The 23,127-nt window shown below is 46.4% G+C and overlaps 2 pseudogenes; one reads left to right on the top strand and one right to left on the bottom strand.

Annotated features, from left to right (window-relative positions):
- Nucleotides 1-527: 527 nt before the first annotated feature.
- Nucleotides 528-2,083, bottom strand: LOC104680039 (annotated as a pseudogene).
- Nucleotides 2,084-4,081: 1,998 nt separating this feature from the next.
- LOC104680040 lies at nucleotides 4,082-4,986 on the top strand (annotated as a pseudogene).
- Nucleotides 4,987-23,127: the final 18,141 nt, after the last annotated feature.

Raw genomic sequence — 23,127 nt, 5'->3', positions numbered from 1 at the left:
AGGGCCAGGGACAGGGGAGTGGCCTGAGGAGGAGGACCCAAGGGTAGCCCAGGGTCAGGGAAGGGGGCAGAGACCTCCCCTTGGCCTAGGTCAGGAGCTCAGAAGTGCCACATGGCTGAGGGGGCAGCGGCCCAGGAAGGGCCAGAGGCAGGGCCAGGAGAGCACCATTTTCTGGGGGGCTGGGGGCAGGGAGGTACCCTATAGGAGAAGCCAGGAGGGGCTGCCTGCCCCTGGGATGGGGGCTGGGCTGGAGCAGGCTGCAGCAAGAAAGACCTGAGGCAGGCACAGGGCCTGAGAACCCGGCTGGCTGGGCTCGGGGGGCTCCCAGGGCAGCCTGGCCCAGGGAGCAGTCCTGACTCTGCAGGGGATGCCCAGCGAGGGCCTGCAGACCCCTCAGGGCCTCCCCGGCTCTCTCCCTGGAAAGGAGCTGGGGAACCCATAGTGCAAATCTGTGGACCACTCAGTTATGGAGGGAGGCTGTGCCTGAAGGGGGACACTGGGGTGCGCCCCCTCCACCACCTTGGCCTTCACTGTTGTCCTCTGTACAGCTGCTCCTCCTAAAAATACAGACCATGGACGCCACCCTTGATCTGGGCTGACATGATCCGCTTCTCAAACTTGAACTCTCCTGAGTACATCATGGACGGAGGGACAAACAGGTTGTGGGCCCCGACATCCTGGCAGCTGTGCTGGATGCCCACTATGAGGTAGGGCATGAACTTCTGAATGGACCGTTTGTCTTGGATGGAGCCCGAGACACCCTACACGATCTTCACCTCATCCTCCTCGCTGAAGTATCGTTTCTGGCTGCTGCTGCTCTTCTCCATGGCATCCAGTGAGCCCATGCCCTGGTACTTCTTGAGCCACACCCCTTCTGAGAAGAAGTACTCACCAGGGGCCTCCATGGTGGTGGCCAGCAGGAAGCCCATCATCACTGTTGAGGCTCCAAGGGCTGGGGCCTTGACCATGTGCCTCACGGTCTGGATGCCTCCATTGGCTATGATGGGCACACCAAAGTGCCAGGCATACTCGGGCACCTTGTACACAGCAGTGCCCTGGGGCCGACCACAAGCCATCACTTCCCAGGTGATGCAGATGGAGCCACAGCCTGTGCCCATGCACAGCCGGTCCACACCATCATCAATCAGGTTCTTGGCCTGGGCTGCTGTCACCATGTTCCCCTCAATCACCTGGAGGTGGGGGTACTTCTGTTTGATGTAATGCACCATGGCGATCTGATACACCGAGTTCCCTTGGGATGAGTCCAAGACTATGACGTCGATGCCCGCCTGGGTGAGCAGGTCCAGGTGATATTTGTCATCCTCACAGGTGCCCACAGCTGCCCCGCACAGCAGCTGCTTGTGGGAATCCTTGGAGGCCAGAGGGTAGTCTTGGTTCTTCTTCAGGTCAGTGCCAGTGATAATGGCCACCAGCTCATCACGATCATTGACGAAAGACAGCTTCCCTTTCTTGCTACGCTGCAGGATCTCATTTGCCTCTTTCAACGTCTCACCTGCTGGAGCCACCACCAGCTCAATCCTTGGCATCATCACCTCACTAAGGAGGGTGGTATGGTCCTTTTCAGCAAGAAAGTTGATATTTTGGGAGGTGACGATGCCCTCCAGCTTGCTGCCCATGGTGCCCGTCTTAGTGATGGGGATGCCAGAGAAGCCATGCCGCATCTTGGCCTCCAGCACATCACCCACAGTGTGCGAGGGACTCGGCGCCACGGGGTCCGTGATGAAGCCCTGTTCAAACTTCTTGACCTTACGCAGCTCCTTGACCTGGAACTCTGGGGTGCAGTTGTGGTGGATGAAACCAATATCACCCATCAGAGCAATCGCAATGGCCATGTCAGCCTCTGTCACAGTGTCCATGGGGGAGGAGATCAGCGGTGTCTTCAGCGTGATCTTCTGGGTCAGGGCTGAGGTCAGGTCCACCTCATCAGCTATGAAGTCTATGAATCCTGGGAGAATTAGGAAGTCATGGTAGGTGAGACTGTGGGCGCTGGCGAAGAGCTGCTGCACTGTGAGCCTGTCCTCGAGCAGGTAGCTGGTGTGCGGCTGATCAGGTAGTCCACCATGCTGCCGCCAGACCGTGCGACCCGACAGAAACACCCACTGGGCCACCTGCTGCTGCGGCTGCTGATGCCGCGCTCCTGCCACGCTGCCGCCGCGGCCCGGCGGGCAGGGGATAGGGGATTTTTTTTTTTTTTTTTTGAGAGCAGGGTCTGTGGCCCAAGCTGGAGGGCAGTGGTATGATCTCGGCTCACTGCAACCTTTGCCTCTTGGGCTCAAGCCATCCTCCCACCTCAGCTTCATAAGTAGCTGGGACTACAGGTGCATGCCACCATGCCCGCCTAATTTTTGTATTTTTTGTAGAGATGGGGTTTCACCATGTTGCACAGGCTGGTCTTGAACTCCTGAGCTCAAGTGATCTATATGCCTCGGCCTCCCTAAGTGCTGGGATTACAGGCGTGAGTCACCATGCCAGGCCCATAATTTTCAACACTACTACTAGATTAAATATCTGGGTCCAGTTGAAGTTGCAAGTAGTATTTATTTTAGCATTTCCCTTGTACTCTCATGTTTTCTCTGTATTCAGAACCTGAAATGTTTTATCCAGAACATCTACTACTTTGACAGCAGAAATTCTATTTCTATATGTTATGTATAATTTGGCATACACTGATAGAATTTGTGCTAAGTACAGTACAGATAATTTCTGTTTTATTTATTTATTTTTTTTAGAGACAGGGTCTCACTATGTTGTCCAGGCTGGACTCACAACTCAAGGGATCCTTCTGCCTCAGCCTCCAGAGTAGCTGGCACTACAGGTGCGAGCCATCATTCTCAGTACAATTTCCAATCATTCATTAATTGATCACAGAGTTTGTAAGTTTCAAGTCCTTGTTTTCTGTTGCTCCTGCCTGTTAAACAATCTTACTTTTATTTGTAACCTTAATAAGATAATAAAATAAAGGAAGAGACAAAACTTTTCTACTTAATAAGATCAAGTAATTTATTTATTTATTTATTTATTTATTTATTTATTTATTTATTTTTTTTTTGAGGCAGAGTCTCGCTCTGTCGCCCAGGCTGGAGTGCAGTGGCCGGATCTCAGCTCACTGCAAGCTCCGCCTCCCGGGTTTAGGCCATTCTCCTGCCTCAGCCTCCGGAGTAGCTGGGACTACAGGCGCCCGCCACTTCGCCCGGCTAGTTTTTTGTATTTTTAGTAGAGACGGGGTTTCACCGTGTTAGCCAGGATGGTCTCGATCTCCTGACCTCGTGATCCGCCCGTCTCGGCCTCCCAAAGTGCTGGGATTACAGGCTTGAGCCACCGCGCCCGGCCTATTTATTTATTTTTTGAGATGGAGTCTCACTCTTGTCACCCAGGCTGGAGTGCAATGGTGTGATCTCAGCTCACTGCAACCCCCTACCTCTCAACTTCAAGCAATTTTTCTGCCTCAGCCTCCCGAGTAGCTGGGATTACAGGTGTCCGCCACCAAGCCCAGCTACTTTTTGTATTTTTTGTAGAAACGGGGTTTCACCATGTTGGCCAGGCTTGTCTCAAACTCCTGACCTCAAGTGATCCATCTGCCTCGACTTCCCAAAGTGCTGGGATTACAGGCATGAGTCACTGCGCCTGGCCAAGAAATTTACTTTTAAAAAATTGGCCAGACAAGGTGGCTCATGCCTGTAAATCCAGCACTTTGGGAGATTGAGGCAGGTGATCACTTGAGGTCACGAGTTTGAGACCAGCCTGGCCAACATGGTGAAACCCCGTCTCTACTAAAAATACAAAAACTAGCTGGGCATGGTGGCAGTCACCTGTAATCCCAGCTACTAGGGAGGCTGAGGCAGGAGAATCGCTTGAACCCGGGAGATAGAGGTTGCAGTGAGCCGAGATCATGCCACTGCACTCCAGCCTGGGCAACAGAGCGAGACTCCATCTCAAAAAATAAATAAATAAATAAAATAAAACAAAAATAAAAAATAAGAGACAAATAGCTAATTGGAAGAAAAACGATGTACCTCATCCTACTCACCCTATCTTCCTATCGCCTTCATTCATTTCTGAAATGACTAATGTGGGGTTATATATAAGTATAAAAATTGTACACAAATATTACCTACCAATTTTGTTGAGGAGTCTTCCATCAGTCATATTTTTTGACTCAAATACAACACAATCTTGGCATAAAAACAAACACATAGGCCAGACGTTCTTTGCGGAGAGTCGTCGGGGTTTCCTGCTTCAACAGCGCTTGGACAGAACCGGCGCTGGTCCCCCAACCCGGCGGCCGCCCGTAGCCAGCCCTCAGTCACCTCTTCACCGCGCCCTCGGACCGCCCCAAGGCCCCCACCGCCGCCACCGCCGCCTGTCCTTAGCCTCCGCCATGACAACACCTCGCAGGTGCGCCAGAACTACCACCAGGACTCAAAGGCCTCCATCAACCGCCAGATCAACCTGGAGCTCCACCCTTCCTACGTTTACCTGTCCATGTCTTACTACTTTGACCGCGATGATGTGGCTTTGGAGAACTTTGCCAAATACTTTCTTCACCAGTCTCACGAGGAAGGGGAACATGCCGAGAAACTGATGAAGCTGCAGAACCAAGGAGGTGGCCGAATCTTCCTTCAGGATATCAAGAAACCAGACTATGACGACTGGGAGAGTGGGCTGAATGCGATGAAGTGTGCATTACATTTGGAAAGAAATGTGAATCAGTCACTACTGGAACTGCACAAACTGGCCACTGACAAAAATGACCCCCATTTGTGTGACTTCATTGAGACACATACCTGAATGAGCAGGTGAAAGCCATCAAAGAATTGGGTGACCACGTGACCAACTTGCGCAAGATGGGAGCACCCGAATCTGGCTTGGCAGAGTATCTCTTTGACAAGCACACCCTGGGAGACAGAGATAATGAAAGCTAAGCCTTAGGCTAATTTCCCCATAGCCATGGGGTGACTTCCCTGGTCACCAAGGTAGTGCATGCATGTTGGGGTTTCCTTTACCTTTTCTGTAAGTTGTACCAGAACATCCACTTAAGTTCTTTGATTTGTACCATTCCTTCAAATGAAGAAATTTGGTACCCCCCCCCAAAAAAAAACACATAGGCATCAACTAATGATAGAAAAATAAAATGGCTTACAAAACGGAACAAATATTTTCTAAAAATTATTAGACTATTAGGCAACATTTTTCCTCTGATCACAAATGTCCAGAAATGTCTTTAAAGACCATTATCAGCTGGTGGTGGCTCATGCCTGTAATCCCAGCACTTTGGGAGACCGAGGCAGGCAGATCAGTTGAGGCTAGGAGTTTACAGCCAGCCCAGGCAACATGGTGAAACCCTGTTACTACAAAAAAATACAAAAAGTAGCCAGGTGTGGGGGTGTGCACTTGTAGTCCCAGCTACTGGGGGTGAGGCTGAGGTTAGAAGGTTTTTAGAGCCCAGGAGGTGCAGTTTGCAGTGAGAGGAGACCCTGTCTCAAAACAACAACCAAAAACCATTTCCAAGAAATAAATGCAATAAATATTGTGATGTTCCTTCTCTGTGTGTGTATTCTTACCACCTATTTGTGTGTTTATTTATTGAAATAAAATGGCACACACACATTTTTCCCTGTTGGTTTTTTGTTTGTTTGTTTGTTCATTTGTTTTCTGAGACAGAGTCTTGCTTTATTGCCCAAGCTGGAGTGCAATGGTGTGATCTTGGCTCACTGCAACCTCTGCCTCCTGACCTCAAGCAATTCTCCTGCCTCATCCTCCCAAGTAGTTGGGATTACAGGTGCCCACCACCATGCCTGGCTAATCTTTATATTTTTAGTAGAGATGGGGTTTCACCATGTTGGCTAGGCTGGTTTTGAACTCCTGACCTCAAATGATCCACCCACCTCAGCCTCCCAAAGTGCTGGGATTACAGGCGTGAGCCACCGCACCTGGCCCTTATTGTTTAAATATAGTAATTTTATGAGAACTTATCTATTTTATTTTTGTGTCTATTAAAAACATTATTTTTGCTGGGCATGGTGGCTCACACCTGTAATCATAGCACTTTGGGAGGCAGAGGTGGGTGGATCACTTGAGGCCAGGAGTTCGAGACTAGTCTGAGCAACATGATAAAATCCTGTTTATAAAAAAAATATGAAAATTAGCTGGGCATGGTGGCTTGCACCTGTAGTTTCAGTTACTTGGGAGGCTGAGGTGGCGAATCACCTAAGCCTGGGAAAGTGGAGGTTGCAGTGAGCTATGATCGAGCCACTGCACTCCAGCATGTGCAACAGGGTGAGACCCACTTTCTTTTTTTTTTTTTTTTTTTTTTTTTTGAGACGGAGTCTCGCTCTGTCGCCCAGGCTGGAGTGCAGTGGCCGGATCTCAGCTCACTGCAAGCTCCGCCTCCCGGGTTCACACTATTCTCCTGCCTCAGCCTCCGGAGTAGCTGGGACTACAGGCGCCCACCACCTCGCCCGGCTAGTTTTTTTTGTATTTTTTAGTAGAGACGGGGTTTCACCGTGTTAGCCAGGATGGTCTCGATCTCCTGACCTCGTGATCCGCCCGTCTCGGCCTCCCAAAATGCTGGGATTACAGGCTTGAGCCACCGTGCCCGGCCCCGACCCACTTTCAAAAATACATGTACATGTATTTTTTTTCAAAGTAAAAAAGTAATCTGATAGAGGAAAATGCTCCAGTCAGAGTGGGTTGGAATCTGTCTCGGTTCATAAAACTAGGGGCTGAGGTGAGAAAAAGAGGCTGAAACAAGCTGCTGCCCTCTGCTGCCTGGGACAGCAGCTTTTGTAACTTTCATACCTAGAAACCAGGCCAACATAGACATGGTCACAAAACCGGGATCTATGCCAAACATACAGGGCCATGACTGAATTCGCAAAAACCATAGATAAGGATGGTGAGAGCAGTGAGAAAGAAGGAAGGATATAGCAAAACAAAACTGAACAAAATTGCAAAACTTCCCACTCTAAGATGAACCTGCAAATAAATTTCCTCAACTTATTAAAATTAATTGTAGAGAGGACAGATTCCTCACCACCAAAAAAAAAAAAAAAAAGAAAGAAAGAAAGAAAGAAAAAGAACAATCTTTAAAAGATTCCTTTCACAGATACTCTCAATCTAAGAAAAAAAACAACAGAAATAGAAGGCTTCAACGCAAGTATGCCTCGGATCCTCAAAGGGATAAAGGAAGAATAACAAATTGAATAAACATAAAAGGAGACCTGGCACATTGGCTCATGCCTATAATCCCAGCACTGTGGGGAGCCAAGGCAGGAGGATCATTCGAGGTTAGGGGTTTGAGACCAGCCTGGGAGATATAGTGAGACTCTGTCTCTATATAAATAAATAAAAAACACATATTCTTTGATTCATCTCCGTCCAGGAAGCACAGCTCAGTTTCTCTCTTCTTCAGTATTGACTGGATTCAGTGACTCACTTCTAATGCATAGAATATGGAAAGGGAAAAATAGCAACTGCATAATGGAGATATCACCTTAGCCAAGTGATCAAGTTAACCTAAATAATAATGTCAGACTGATATCATATACTCCCTTATATAATGTGATGAGAAAGGCACTTTACCTCTGTAGCATTCTTCCCCAAAATCTATAAGCCTAGTTTAACAGAAAACATCAGACAAAAACCTAAATTGGGGAACATTAGACAAAATAACCTGCCCAGTACTCTAAAAATGCCAAGGTCATGAGACAATGAAAGACTGAGAAACAGTCATGGATTTGAGACTTGACAACTGGATTCAACATGGTGTCTTGGATTGGATGCTGAACAGAAAAAAAGAAAAAGACAAATTAAGGAAATCTGAATAAAGTTAATAGTATGGTATTAAGTTTAGTTTCTTTTGATAAATGTCTCAGAGTTATGCAAGACATGTAACTGTTAACATTAGGGAAAGCTGGGTGGAGGATATACAAGAATTTGCTATGCTATCTCTGAAGCTCTTCTGTAAATCTAAAATTACTTCAAAATGAAAAGTTTAAAAATTAAAAATTAATAAAAAAATTAGAAATCCTGAAAATAATTTCCTAAATAAAAAAAGTAAGTTATTGGGGGAATAAACCCTCAATAAACGAGATATACATTATCTTAGATGGACATAGACAAAGAGAGAGTTAGTGAATTAGAAGATGGTTCTAAGGAAGTAGCTTAGAGAACAGCATAAAAATCGACCAGGCGCAATGTTTCACATTTGTAATCCCAGCACTTTGAGAGGCCGAGGTGGGTGAATCACCTGAGGTCAGGAGTTCAAGATCATCCTGGTCAACATGGTGAAACCCCATCTCTACTAAAAAATACAAAAATTAGCCGGATGCGGTGGTGCATGCCTGTAATCCCAGCTACTCAGAAGGCTAAGGCTTGAGAATAGCTTGAACCTAGGATGCGGAGGTTGCAGTGAGCTGAGATCACACCACTGCACTTCAGACCGGGCAACCGAGCGAGACTCCATCTCAAAAAAAACCAAAAAACAAAAATTAGCTGGGTGTGGTGGCAGGTGCCTGTAATCCCAGCTGCTCAGGAGGCCAAGGCAGGAGAATCACTTGAACCTGGGAGGTGGAGGTTGCAGTAAGCCGAGATCACACCATTACGCTCCAGCCTGGGTGACAGAGGAGACTCTACCTCAAAAAAAAAAAAAAAAAAAAAAAAAGAGCGAACAGCATAAAAAGATAGAAATTGAGTATAGTTAAAAGGCATGGAGGTTAGAGGTGGCATTATTGAAAATGGCAGAGTAGGGGGATCCATTTCTCCCCAGAAACACTGAAAAACTTGGCAAAACCTGTTGGAATCAACCTTATCAGAATGCTAGGAGATAGTTGAAAGTTTACAGCAATGGGCCAGGCCCAGTGGCTCAGGCCTGTAATCCCAGCACTTTGGGAGGCAGAGACGGGCGGATCACAAGGTCAGGAGATCAAGACCATCCTGGCTAACACGGTGAAACCCTGTCTCTACTAAAAAATACAAAAAATTAGCCGGGCGAGGTGGCGGGCGCCTGTAGTCCCAGCTACTCGGGAGGCTGAGGCAGGAGAATGGTGTAAACCCGGGAGGCGGAGCTTGCAGTGAGCTGAGATCCGGCCACTGCACTCCAGCCTGGGCCACAGAGCAAGACTCAAAAACAACAACAGCAACAACAACAAAAATTAGCTGGGAGTAATTTTTTACTCCCAGCTACTTGGGAGGCTGAGGCAGGAGAATTGCTTGAACCTGGAAGGCGGAGGTTGCAGTGAGCCAAGATTGTGCCACTGCACTCCAGCCTGAGCAACAGAGTGACACACCATTTCAAAAAAAAAAAAAAGTTTACAGCAACCAAGCAAATACTTAACCAAGAGAAAGGCCACTGAAACAGCTAAGATTTTTGTGGTATTTTAACTTACCTTAGCCCCATCCTCTCCTTAGAGAAGCAGAGATCTTAAAGCCAGCAGTCTGTGTTCCCTGTGTGGATACTTGGTTCTAGAGAGAGCAGAGTGGCCCTTGTTCCTACAGAATAGGATTTGATTTTTTTTTTTTTTTTTTTTTTTGAGACCGAGTTTCGCTCTTTCACCCAGGCTGGAGTGCAATGGTGTGATCTCAGCTCACTGCAACCTCCGCCTCCCGGGTTCAAATTATTCTCCTGCCTCAGCCTCCCGAGTAGCTGGGATTACAGGTGCCCGCCACCATGCCCAGCTAATTTTTGCATTTTTTTTTTTTTTTTTTTTTGAGACGGAGTCTCGCTCTGTCACCCAGGCTGGAGTGCAGTGGCCGGACCTCAGCTCACTGCAAGCTCCGCCTCCTGGGTTTACGCCATTCTCCTGCCTCAGCCTCCGAAGTAGCTGGGACTACAGGCGCCCGCCACCTCGCCCGGCTAGTTTTTTGTATTTTTAGTAGAGACGGGGTTTCACCATGTTAGCCAGGATGGTCTCGATCTCCTGACCTCGTGATCCACCCGTCTCGGCCTCCCAAAGTGCTGGGATTACAGGCTTGAGCCACCGCGCCCGGCCAATTTTTGCATTTTTTGTAGAAAGTGGGGGGGGTTTCCCCATGTTGGCCAGGCTGGTCTCGAACTCTTGACCTCAGGTGATCCACCCACCTTGGCCTTCCAAAGTACTAGGATTACAGGCGTGAGCCACTGCGCCGGCCCAGGATTTGTCTTTTGAACCTAACCAGGGTTTCTCTTTGTTGTAACTAACTTGGAACTCTACTAGGATAGAGCAGCTACACAGACTTTTCCTAAAAACAATTAAGAACAAATGAATGAACTGCTATGACCTGGGCAAAGCAAACAATCAAAAAACGGCTAGATCAAACAACAGATATGTTGAAAGCCTGAGAGGAAAATCCAGAGAATGAGATTTGGGGGGAGAATAAGAGCTTTGAAAGTTTTCTATGTTTACTGGGGAATCTAGAAAGCCACACACATGCCAAGAGAAGGACACACGCTTAAAGAACTGGGAAGACCTTGAGTTTTCACCTCTGCCTGATTTTTAGACTCAGTGCAAGCAGGAAGTGGAGGTTAAGGCAGAGTTGCGAACAGCATGGCTAAGCATAGAAGGAGTGATCCAACATAGAGCCAATCTGCAAAGACCTGGAAAATTGTCTTTTATTTTCTACTACTTTTTTCCCTTCCTTCTTTCCTTTCCTCCAGGCATTTAAGGAAACATCTGTCAAACCACAATAAAAAATATATGGTTATGTAAGAAAAGGTTTGGACTTTTTTTTTTTGGAGGCCCAGTCTTGCTCTGTTGCCCATGCTGGAGTGCAGTGGTGTTATCTCGGCTCAACCTCTGCCTCCCAGGCTCAAGCAATTCTTGTGCCTCAGCCTCCTGAATAGCTGGGACTACAGGACCCTGCCACCAAGCCTGGCTAATTTTTTGTATTTCAGTAGAGACAGGGTTTCACCATGTTTCCCAGGGTGATCTTGAACTCCTGAGTTCAGTCAATCCACCCACCTCGGCCTATCAAAGTGCTAGGATTGCAGATGTGAGCCACAGTGCCCGGTCGGTCCTTGCTTTTAAGAAACGAACACTGAAGCACAGTATTTAGGAGTTTTCAACTTTCCAACATTCTAATATTTCCAATTTATTGTCAGAAAAGTGAAAAAGTTTCATTCCTTTAGCAATTATGCTTAGGCCCTACTGTGTGAAGTGTGGTGGGTGGGCAGAGATGTGACCTGGTCCTCCTCCCTGTCCTTAAGGAGCTTATAGACTAGTAGGGAACCCATCCAACAAAAGCACGGTATAGTCTAAGGACCATAAGGAATATGAAAAGAGCTATGGGAGCTCAGCAGAGGAAGAAGATCAAGAATGGCTCCTTAAAAGAAGTCACACAGGCCTAGCCCGGTGGCTCATGCCTATAATACCAGCACTTTGGGAGGCTGAGGCGGGCTGTCACCTGAGGTCAGGAGTTTGAGACCAGCTTGGCCAACATGGCAAAACCCCCTCTCTACTAAAAATACAAAAATTAGCTGGGCGTGGTGGTGGGCACCTGTAATCCCAGCTACACGAGAGGCTGAGGCAAGAGAATGACTTGAACCCAGGAGGCGGAGGTTGCAGTGAGCTGAGGTCGCGCCACTGCACTCCAGTCCGGTTGACAGAGTGAGAAACTCTATCTCAAAAAAAAAAAAAAAAAAAAAAAAAAAAAAAAAAAGAAATCACATAAGCAAATAAGAGTGTAGAGGATTTTAAGAGAGAAATGGGTAGAACTAGCTTTGATTAGAAGGGTGAAGAAGGGCCAGGCATAATGGCAGGTGCCTGTAGTCCCAGCTATTTGGGAGGCTGAGGTTGGAGGATCACTTGAGCCAAGGAGGTCAAGGCTGTAGTGAGCTAGGATCTCACCACTGCACTCCATCCTAGGCAACAGGTGAGTCTCTGTCTCAAGAAAAAAGAAAAGAAGGGGGAAAGAGAGTGGTCACTAATTGTTCCCCAATATCCCCACCTTTTAGTTAGTAATGGCTTCTCCCTGCGTTTTTTTTTTTTTTTTTTTTTTGAGATGGAGTCTCACTCTGTTGCCCAGGCTGGAGTACAATGGCATGATATTGGCTCACTGCAAACTCCACTTCCTGGGTTCAAGTGATTCTTCTGCCTCAGCCTCCTGAGTAGCTGGGATTACAGGCCCCCCTACCATGCCTGGCTAATTTTTGTGTTTTTAGTTGAGACGGGGTTTCACCATGTTGACCAGGCTGGATTCAAACTCCTGACCTCAAGTGATCCGCCCACCTTGGTCTCCCAAAATGCTGTGATTACAGGCATGAGGAGCTGCTCCCAGCCCTCCCCCTGAGTTTAGCTGAGTGCTTGCCAGCTACAGATCTCTCTTGCATCTAGGTATGACCATGAGACAATACTCTGGCCAAAGGGAAAGTGATGTTGGCAACTTTTAGATCATGCCTTAATAAGAAGCTGCTTGCCTTTTGCTTTCCCCCTTTAAGATGTATGGGAGGTGAGTCAGCTCTGACCCTGTGACACCATGGAGGATGGAAGAGCAACGAGATGGAAGAGATGACTCCCAGAGGGCCTGGGGGGACAGAGTCCCTGACTGGCCCTGTATAATCTACTAGCTTAGACTTTTACCTGGGAGAAAAACAGAACTTTTCCTTTTTTTTTTGAGATGGAGTTTCACCCTTGTTGCCTAGGCTAGAGTGCAATGGTGTGATCTTGGCTCACTGCGACCTCTTCCTCCTGGGTTCAAGTGATTCTCCTGCCTGAACCTTCTGTGTAGCTGGGATTACAGGCACCTGCCACCACACCTGGCTAATTTTTGTATTTTCAGTACAGACAGCGTTTCACCATGTTGGCTAGGCTGGTCTCGAACTCCTGAGTTCAGGTGATCTACCCGCCTCGGCCTCCCAAAGTGCTGGGATTGTAGGCATGAGCCACTGTGCCCGGCTGAGAAAAACAGAACTTCTACCTTGAAGAAGCCACGGATATTTTTGTCTCAGTCTGGTCAATATCCTAACTAATGAAAACAGGCAATAAGAATATAAAACCTGTTGATCAGGTGCAGTGGCTCATGCCTGTAATTCCAGCACTTTGGGAGGCCGAGGTGGGCGGACCACGAGGTCAAGAGATCGACACCATCCTGGCCAACATGGTGAAACTCTGTCTTTACTAGAAATACAAAAATTAGCTGGGCACGGTGGCGCATGCCTGTAGTCCCAGCTACTCAGGAGGCTAAGGCAGAAGAATTGCTTGAACCCTGGAGGCAGAGATTGCAGTGAGCTGAGATCATGCCACTGCACTCCAGCCTGGCAACAGAGTGAGACTGCATCTCAAAAAGAAAATAAAAAAATAAAAAATAAAACCTGCTTAGAAAACCAAACTCTCTCCAACTCCCTCTCTCTCTCTCTCTCTCTCTCTCTCTCTCTCTCTCTCTCTCTCTCTCTCTCTCTCTCTCTCTCCCTCTTTCTTTTTGACGCAGGGTCTCCCTCTGTTGCCCAGGCTGGAGTACAGTGGCACAATTCTAGCTTACTGCAGCCTCAACCTCCTGGGCCTAAACAATTGTCCTGCTTCAGCCTCCCGAGTAGCTGGGACTACAGGCACATGCCACCACATCCGGCTAATTTTTTAATTTTGTAGAGACAGGGTCTCACTGTATGTTGCCCAGCATGTTCTGTAACTCCTGGCTTCGAGGGATCCTCCTGCCTGGACTTCCCAAAATGCTGGGATTACAGGCACAAGAGACATGAGCCAGCAGACCAGGCCTTTTCTCTCTCATTTTTCCTTCTCTTTCTTCTAACCCATCTTTTCCTGTAGTCTACATAAAGGGACACACATACACACATACAGATTTGCTCCTCCATATTCCACTGGTTCCAGATTTTTAGCACCAGATATATAGACAGATTTACATCTTCTTGTTTTTCCTGTCAATCCAACCTCCCGTGTGACAGCCCCTGAGAATGAAAACCATTTCCTCCCTCAAAAGCTCTCTCCTAGGGCCAGGCGCAGTGGCTCACAACTTTAATCTCAGCACTTTGGGAGGCCGAGGCGGGCGGATCACAAGGTCAGGAGTTTGAGACCAGCCTGGCAAATATGGTGAAACCCTCGTCTCTACTAAAAAAAACAAAAAAATTAGCTGGGCGTGGTGGCGCATGTCTCTAATTCCAGCTACTTGGGAAGCTGAGGCAGGAGAATTGCTTGAACCCAGGAGGCAGAGGTTGCAGTGAACCGAGATCGCCCCACTGCACTCCAGCCTGGGCGACAGAGTGAGACTCCGTCTCAAAAAAAAAAAAAAAAAAAAAGAAGCTCTCTCCAGGGCACAGTGAGGCAGTTGACAGCTGGCCAGACAGTGGACAGACACATCTATTTACTCATAGTAGGCAGAAGGGTGCTGCTTTCTTTGTGCAATCATATTTGAAGGGAACAGAGGGCTGTGTTGTTCTTGGGAAGCTTTGTGTCTTTCCATAAAAGGGTATTTTGAGGAAGTCTTCAATGTGGGGATCACAAATGCTGTATGCTCCCTTTTCCATCAAAATTTCTTCCTTGTTTACATTCCCTTACAGGGTGGAATGGATAACTATTGTTTTGGCCTTCCTCGTATCTGTGCACCCTTCTTTTGATAGCAGAATCCTGATTATACTCTTAATTTCAGGTTATGTGGTTTGACTGGGGATGACCTGGCCATTACTCTAGGATTGGATATGTAATCTAAACATATAGTTTAGATATAGTTTCCAAAGCTGGAACTATGGGGAACAAAGCTCCATAGTGCTGGGGCTACTATACTAGAAGAATGTAAGGCTGGAGCTGCTGGTATCAGCTTGCCATTCCGTGGGGGAGCCTGTCTAAGGATGAAGTCATAGGCCCTCCTTCTGAGAAACATAGACCCAAGAGATAGAAGCCAATCCTGATGACACTGTCTGGGAAGCTCCTTCAGTTTGAGTAGAGCTTCTGTCATTTGAAACCAAATACATTTTTACTAATCCTCACCCCTGTGGATTAGTATAAAAACTATTTTTCAGCTCTCTAAATGACATTCTGGCAGATGATATGCCTACCCAGATTTTGTTTAATGTAATTAAGTTTCATCTTATTCCAGAAAGTATCGATGGTCTCTTCTAGCAAGAAGGTCCCTCGTTTGTGTTTTATTTTGCTATAAGAAAAAAAATGCGCCGGGCGCGGTGGCTCAAGCCTGTAATCCCAGCATTTTGGGAGGCCGAGACGGGCCCTGGCTAACACGGTGAAACCCCGTCTCTACTAAAAATACAAAAACTAGCCGGGCGAGGTGGCGGGCGCCTGTAGTCCCAGCTACTCGGGAGGCTGAGGCAGGAGAATGGCGTAAACCCGGGAGGCGGAGCTTGCAGTGAGCTGAGATCCGGCCACTGCACTCCAGCCTGGGTGACAGAGCGAGACTCCGCCTCAAAAAAAAAAAAAAAAAAAAAAAGCATCAATTGGGGTTTAAGTTTGTTGTTTCTGACAGGGTTTCACTCTGTTGCCCAGGCTAGAGAGCGGTGGCACCATCACAGCTCACTGCAGCTTCCACCTTCTGGGCTCAGGGGATCTTCCCGCTTAGCCTCCCGAGTAGCTGCGACTACAGGTGCACAACACCATGCCCAGCTAAATTTTTTTGTATTTTTTGTAGAAATGGGAGACTTACTATGTTGCCAGGCTGTTCTTGAACTCCTCTGCTCAAGAAATTCTCCTGCCTGGGCCTCCCAAAGTGCTGAGATTACAGGTGTGAGCCACCGTGTCCATCCACATTTAGGGTCTCTGGCACATACTAACAGAGAGACTCTGAAAAAATCTGGGGAATATAGCTGAACCTTATCTGTCAAATGGATATATGATCTAGGGAGATTTCTCTTCCTTTTCATAGCCTATTTTTTTGTTTTGTTTTTGTTTTTTCATTTTTGTTTGTTTGTTTCTTTGTTTTTTTGAGACAGAGTCTCACTGTCTTTCAGGCTGGAGTGCAGTGGCGCCATCTTGGCTCACTGCAACCTCCACCTCCCAGGTTCAAGCGATTCTTGTGCCTCAACCTCCTGAGTAGCTGAAATTTTAGGTGCACACCACCATGCCCAGTTAATTTTTTCTTTAAGTAGAGACAGGGTTTCACCATGTTGGCCAGGCTGGTCTTGAACTCCTTGCCTCAAGTGATCCTCCTACCTTGACCTCCCAGTGTGCTGGGATTATAGGCATGAGCCACTGTGCCTGGCCTGGTTCTGTTTTGAAATTTGGAATGGAGTGGAAAAGATACTGCCATATTGTCCTCTAAAGATATTAATTTATGGCTGGGCATAGTGGCTCATGCCTGTAATCCTAGCATTTTGGGAGGCCAAGATGGGCAGATCACTTGAGGTAAGGAGTTTGAGACCAGCCTGGCCAACATGGTGAAGCCCCGTCCCGTCTCTACTAAAAATACAAAAAAATTAGCTGGGTGTGGTGACGGCCGTCTGTAATCCCAGCTACTCCTGAGGCTGAGGCAGGAGAATCACTTGAACCCGGGAGGTGGAGGTTGCAGGGAGTCCAGGTTGCGCCACTGTACTTCAGGCTGAGTGACAGAGTGAGACTCTGTCTCAGGAAAAAAAAAAAAAAAATGCTAATTTACATTTTTACATTTTCCTTGTGAATCAGAGTGCCCATTTCCCCACATCCTAGCCAATATCAAGTACTGTCAATTTATTTTTTTCTCCTTTTCCTTTTATTTTTTTCTCTTTCCTTTTCTTTTTCCTTTCCTTTTCCTTCCTTCCATCCTTCCTTCCTTTTTTTAGCAGTCTAGCTGTACAGGGATTAAAATATGCCAGGGATTTAATTTCTCTAATTACTTGGAAGACCATCTGTGCCCTGCTTTGATGCAGGAGTCTCTGCTCTGCCCAGACAGCCACGTGGTGCTCTGCCAGAGCTCCTTTTCTCCAGGCTTTCCTACTCCTCATCCCCTACCAATTGTCTATGGGATCACTTTCGTCAGAGAATAGGACTGGGAGATGGAGCTCTAGACAGAAATTCTCCCCACACAGCTGTGCCCCTGATACCCTGGGGACTGACAATCACCAGAGGACCATTTGACATTAGCCACCAGTGGTCACCAGCCAAGTTCCAAGAGCTGTGCCTGGGTGGAAACCTACCATGGCTGAAGGAGTAAAGTGTCCCCCACGCTCAGCATGGAGACTTTTGCAGTTTTATCTCCCTTCAGCAGACCTGACTTGAGTTCAAGGCTGAGTCATCAGGGTGAGCATGGGAGTATTTTTCTTATGCTTAAATACAGGTTAATGACATTATAGCAGAATTCTAGTAAAGAGGGCATGTTTATCCAATTAAAATTTATTCTTGGCCAGGTGCAGTGGCTCACGCCTGTAATCCCAGCATTTTGGAGGCTGAGGTGGGCGAATCACTTGAGATCAGGAGTTTGAGACTAGCCTGGCCAACATGGTGAAACCCCATCTGTACTGAAAAAAATACAAACATTAGCTGGGTGTGGTGGTACTTGTCTGTAATCACAGCTACATGGCAGGCTGAGGCCAGAGAATCTCTTAAACCCAGGCATCAGTGGTTGCAGTGAGCTGAGATCGTACCACTACACTCCAGCCTGGGCGACAGTGAGACTCTCAAAAACAACAACAACAGCAGCAACAAAAATTATTCTCTATAATGAAAAGCCACAAGCAAAAATTGGTTTTTCAGATTCCTATTTACTGTCTAGAATGAGACAGACTTATTATAGACTGGGAAGAAGAGAAAGTTGATTTAAGTTATTGCATCCTTTTTTTGTGGGGGCGGGGATGGAATCTCACTCTGTCGCCCAGGCTGGAGTGCAGTGGTGTGATCTCAGCTCACTGCAACCTCTGCCTCCCGGGTTCATGCCATTCTTCTGCCTCAGCCTCCCGAGTAGCTGGGACTATAGGCGCCTGCCACCACGCCTGGCTAACTTTTGTATTTTTAGTAGAGACGGGGTTTCACCGTGTTAGCCAGGATGGTGTGGATCTCCTGACCTCATGATCCGCCCCTCTTGGCCTCCCAAAGTGCTGGGATTACAGGCATGAGCCACCACTCCTGGCCTGCATCCTTCCATTTTTAGCCATTGAGCAGCAATTTCCTTTCAATTTCATCTACCCCTCCTTACTCTCTGAAGAATCTGAGAGAGAAAGAAAACAGAGCTAAAGATGAGGGCCAGAAAAGAAAAAGAAAACGGTTGCCTCAAAAAGTGGCCTGCTTTTCTTATCATTGTCTTTTTCTTGTGTATCATTATTGAGTCTACCCAGTAATTTCTCTGCCTGATCTGCAGCCCATCTCCTTATCTGCAGACATCCAGAGTGCCCCTTCTTTGCCAGAGTAAGTCATGTACCTTAGTTCAGAGCTCCCATTGGGGAATAAAGTCCATTCATTCAGTGAGGCCTTGCTTTTCTCTTTGTTTAGTACAGAACTCAGCTCTTTACCTTGCCAGTAGCAGCAGCAGTCAGAGGTAAAGGGGCCTTGCGAGAGAAGCAATTCTGACTCCTTTATTATGTAGGTGAGGAGACTGAGACTACCCCTTCTCTCATCAAGAAGGGAAGGTATCTTCGGGCCTCTGCAGCAAAAAGTTCAGGAGAGTGGGTAGTGGGGTGCTGTTGTTTGGAGCACCCAGTTTTGGAGTCAGACCGACTTGGGTTGAAAGCCAGAGATCCTGAGTAATAACTTCCACTCTCTAAACATGTTTCCTTCGTTGTAAATTGGGGTTAATATGTTGTGTTCCTTACAGGACTATTAAGAGAATTGAATGCACAGAGAGATATAAAACACTATGCTTGGAACAAAGTAAGTATTTGAAAAGTGGTTAATATTATGCATTTCATTTTTTTTCCTTTTTTTCCCCTTCTAATCAATGTCAGAAAAATTAAGGAAATAGTAAGTCACTTCCAAGGGAGCTCTGGCTGCTCTGCAAACCTGTTAGTTAGCTATGATATCCAAGCTACTCAGGAGACCCAGAGCAAGTTGTTACTTCTTTCTACTGATTGGGAAACTGAAGAATAGAAGAAATTTAACTGTCTGCCTTGCGTAATGGTGTGGTGTAAAATAATAAGAAATATGCACATTGGTCTTTGACCATGGTTCCCGACACAGAGCTTCTAAAACCTGTAAAATTTTCTGAGTGATTGGAGCTTCTGACATAGAGCTCCTTAATCTCTTGGAATTTCAGGTGATAGAAGTGCATTTTGTTCTGAGGCAACTCTGTGAGCTTCTGGATGGGGGCTAACCACCAGACAGACCAAGTCATAATTTGAAGCTTGGAACTTTCACCCCCACCTCTCCTTGTTTGGAGAGGAGAGAGGGTTGGAAATGGCATTAATAATCAGTCATGGCCAGGCACAGTGACTAACGCCTGTAATCCCAACACTTTGGGAGGCCAAGGTGGGCGGATCACTCGAGGTCAGGAGTTCTAGACTAGCCTGGCCTAAGTCTCTACTAAACCCTTTCTCTACTAAAAATAGCAAAAAATAGGCCAGGCGTGGCAGCTCAAGCCTGTAATCCCAGCACTTTGGGAGGCCGAGACGGGCGGATCACGAGGTCAGGAGATCCACACCATCCTGGCTAACACGGTTAAACCCTGTCTCTACTAAAAAATACAAAAAAACTAGCCGGGCAGGGTGGCGGGTGCCTGTAGTCCCAGCTACTCGGGAGGCTGAGGCAGGAGAATGGCGTAAACCCGGGAGGCGGAGCTTGCAGTGAGCTGAGATCCGGCCACTGCACTCCAGCCTGGGCAACAGAGCCAGACTCCGTCTCAAAATAAATAAATAAATAAATAAATAAATAAATAAATAAATAGCTGAGTGTGGTGGCTTGAGCCTGTAGTCTCAGTTACTCAGGAGGGTGATGCAGGAGAATCACTTGAACCCGGGAGGTGGAGGTTGCAGTGAGCTGAGATTGTACCACTGCACTCCAGCCTGGGCAACAAGCGAGACTCCGTTTCAAAAGACAAAAACAAACAAACAAAAACTAGCCAATCATCGTAGCAGGTGCCTGTAGTCCCAGCTACTCAGGTGGCTGAGGCACAAGAATCGCTTGAACACAGGAGGCAGATGTTGCAGTGAGCCGAGATTGCGCCACTGCACTCCAGCCTGGGCCACAGAGTGAGACTTTGTTTCAAAGAAAAAAAAAAATCAGTCATGCCTCCACACATCTTGTTATAGAAGTATTCTATGTTAAAAGTATAGTAGGAGAAAACTGTTTAGTTTGTTTTTCCTAGTACACACATGGTGTAACAGAAAAAGCATGGGTTTTGAAAGTAGGGTTTTGATCTGAGTTCAAATGCTGGCTATGCTGCCTAGTTGCTTTGCGATCTTGGACAAGTTACAGAACCTCTCTGAGCCTTTCTCCGAGATGTTAATACCTACTACATAGGGTTATTGTGAAGAGTAAATAAAATGATGTATGTGTACGCCAAACACATGTGAAGTTGTGAAATCTTTTTTTTTTTTTTTGCCTATTCTAGAACCTAATTTTTCCTTTTTCTGGTAGCATAATTTGATTTGTTCTTTAGGGAACTGCCCTTCCTCTTCTGCACACTTGAATGCTAAAACTGTCAGTCAAGATTCCTTACTGCTCCAGCCAAGTTGGCATATTATGTAAGTTAGGGTAGCAAGACCCTTGCTGCCTGTAACTCGAATCCTTTTGGGAGTGAAATAGAGATGGAAAATGGTTGGAGCTGATTAATCGCAGGTGTCATTCTGAAAAGACTATCCAATAGTTTTTGCCATCTAGATTTCTGTAGCCACCTGGTTCTTGCCATTTACTTTTTAAAATTAACTTATTTTAGATACAGGTTTTCACTATGTTGCCCAGGCTAGAGTGTAGTGGCTTTTCACAGGTGTGATTATGGAACACTGCAGCCTTGAATTCCTTGCCTCAAGCAGTTTTCCCACCTCAGCCTCCCAAGTAGCTGCAACTACTGACGTGTGTCACTGCACACAGCTTAAACCAATAATTTCATTTACTTAATTTTTTTATTCTTTAAAATTTTTTAACCAATAATTCTTAAAAAATACATTTAACATTGTAATGATTTTAGAAATTCAACATTTCTCTTGAATTTTAGTCAGTTCAAGTCATGTTAGTCTATGGATTTTAGTTAATGATTTTTTCCCTTTCAAGTTTTTTATGCTGAAGTGTTTTAAAATAATTGCAGACATTCTTAACTCTCTTATATTACATAATCAAAATGATTTAATTTATAATTTCTACTCAAATTTCTCCAGTTGGACGAAAAATTACTTATACACGCATTCTGTCCAAACTAGGATCCAATCACAGGTGATACTTCAAATCTTAGCATCCAGTTACTATGTTCCTTAAGCCTCTTTTAATGTAAGAGGTTTTTGTTTTTGTTTTTTTTTAAGATGGAGTCTCACTCTGTCACCAGGCTGGAGTGCAGTGGTGCGATCTTGGCTCACTGCAAGTGATTCTCCTGCCTCCAGCCTCCCAAGTAGCTGGGACTACAGGTGAGCGCCACCACACCCAACTAATTTTTGTATTTTTAGTAGAAATGGGGTTTCACCATGTCGGCCAGGATGGTCTCAATCTCTTGACCTTGTGATCTGCCCCCCTCAGCCTCCCAAAGTGCTGGGATTACAGGCGTGAGCCACCACACCTGGCTTTTTTTTTCTTTTTGAGATGGAGTCTCATTCTTTTGCCCAGGCTGTTGTGCAGTAGCGCAGTATTGGCTCACTGCAACCTCCACCTCCTGCGTTCAAGTGATTCTCCTTCCCCAGCCTCCTGCATAGCTGGGATTACAGGCATGCACCACCATGCCCGGAAAATTTTTGCATTTTTAGTAGAGACGGATCTCACCATGTTGGCCAGGCTGGTCTCGAACTCCTGACCTCAAGTGATCCACCCTTCCTGGCCTCCCAAAGTGCTGAGATTATGGGCGTGAGCCACTGCACCTGGCCTAGACTTTATTTTTTCGAGCAGTTTTAGGTTCACAGTAAAACTGAGCAGAAAGTATAGAGTTCCCAGGTACTCCCTGCCCCTCCACACACATGGCTTCCCCCATTATCAATATCCCTACCATTGTGATTTGCTTTATTTTTATTGTGTTAAAGCACTTCTAATAGAAAATTTACCATTTTAACCATTTTGAAGTGTATTTTTATTTTCTTTTTTAAAAAATGATACTAGCTTGCTAAAGAACCTGGGCCAGTTTTAGTGTAGAATAAATTTTCCTGTTTGCTTCCTGGAGTTGTAATTTGATTTGTTCTTCTATCCTAGTTCCTGTAAGTAGAAGTTAGAGCTAATAACTTGATTCATTCAAGTCAAACTTTTTTTTTTTTTTTTGATACCGAGTCTTGCTCTGTCATCCAGGCTGGAGTGCAGTGGTACGATCTCAGCTCACTGCAATCTCCACCTCCTGGGTTCAAGCAATTCTCCTGCCTCAGCCTCCCAAGTAGCTGGGATTACAGGCATTCACCACCATGCCTGGCTAATTTTTGTATTTTTAGTGGAGACAGGGTTTTGCCATGTTGGACAGGCTGGTCTTGAACTCCTGACCTCAGGTGATCCACCTGCCTCAGCCTCTCAAAGTGCTGGGAATACAGGCATGTGTCACTGCACCTGACTGATCTTTAAATTTTTTTTTTTTTTTTTTGAGACGTTTTTAACCAAAATAGGCTGGGTGTGGTAGTTCATGCCTCTAATCCCAGCACTTTGGAAGACCAGGATGGGCCAATCGCTGGAGCCCAGGAGTTTGGGACCAGCCTGGGCAATATGAGAACTTTTCTCTGCAAAAACCATAAAAATGAGCTGGGCCTGGTGGTGTGGGTCTGTAGTTGGAGATGGGAGGATGGCTTGAGCCTGGGAGGTGCAGGATGCAGTGAGCGGAGATTGCACCACTGCACTCCAGCCTGGGCAACAGAGGGAGACCATTTCTCTAACAAAACAAAAAGAACAAAATACATGATAGGTGATGTTGTGTATGCCCTCCTACCCTCCATCTCTTGTGAAGATACATAACATTGGTTTGTCCCACCATTAGTGAGAGTTAGACTTAGCTCCATCACTGTATTAATGAAGTGGCAGCTTGATTCTTCCACTGTAAAACTACACTTTTCTTCACTTTGCCACCAGTAAGTCATCTGAGTAGAGTTGCTTTGGACAAACAAATGTCCATTTCCCTATCAACCACTTACCAATGGTTAGCACCCATAAATACTCTTTG

Source organism: Rhinopithecus roxellana, chromosome 16, assembly GCF_007565055.1.
Source record: "Rhinopithecus roxellana isolate Shanxi Qingling chromosome 16, ASM756505v1, whole genome shotgun sequence".
NCBI lineage: Eukaryota > Metazoa > Chordata > Mammalia > Primates > Cercopithecidae > Rhinopithecus > Rhinopithecus roxellana.
Note: the sequence above shows the minus strand (reverse complement) of the source record. Positions and strands in the feature narration are given on the sequence as shown.